Source organism: Anneissia japonica, unplaced genomic scaffold, assembly GCF_011630105.1.
Source record: "Anneissia japonica isolate Jap-2015-1 unplaced genomic scaffold, ASM1163010v1 scaffold287708_len1499824_cov190, whole genome shotgun sequence".
Lineage (NCBI taxonomy): Eukaryota > Metazoa > Echinodermata > Crinoidea > Comatulida > Comatulidae > Anneissia > Anneissia japonica.
Genome location: NW_022752295.1, coordinates 1,317,435 through 1,317,878, shown reverse-complemented (window position 1 = coordinate 1,317,878; position 444 = coordinate 1,317,435).

Here is a 444-nt window from a genome sequence, read left to right as displayed (position 1 = left end):
ATGGGCTTCTTTTTGAAATGAATGCTGTACATTTTGGAATTGCTACTATACATTTTTAACTATGAAATTCGAAATTATGTTTAATATTTGTTTTAATTTTTAGAACCATGCTAGTACAATGAATAAATATTGATACTGACGCTATCATTATAATCAAGAAGAAGGGGCTTCGTCTGGAGATTAGCTTCTATTCGAGGTTTTACAGTAGCACATTACAGTACAATATTAAATCAGTACAGTACGGTATAAAACGCTCGTTTATTTTAAATCAATAATAATTATACTATAGTAAGATTATTTTTACACAATACAATGTGTATGTGTCGGACTGTCCGATCAATAATATAGAGTGTTTATGTTATCCAAGTAAACTTTTTGAAAACTGTTTTTAAAGATAGTAGGCCTACCGTCCGGATTTGGTGTACAGTTTTCATGTCGAATAAT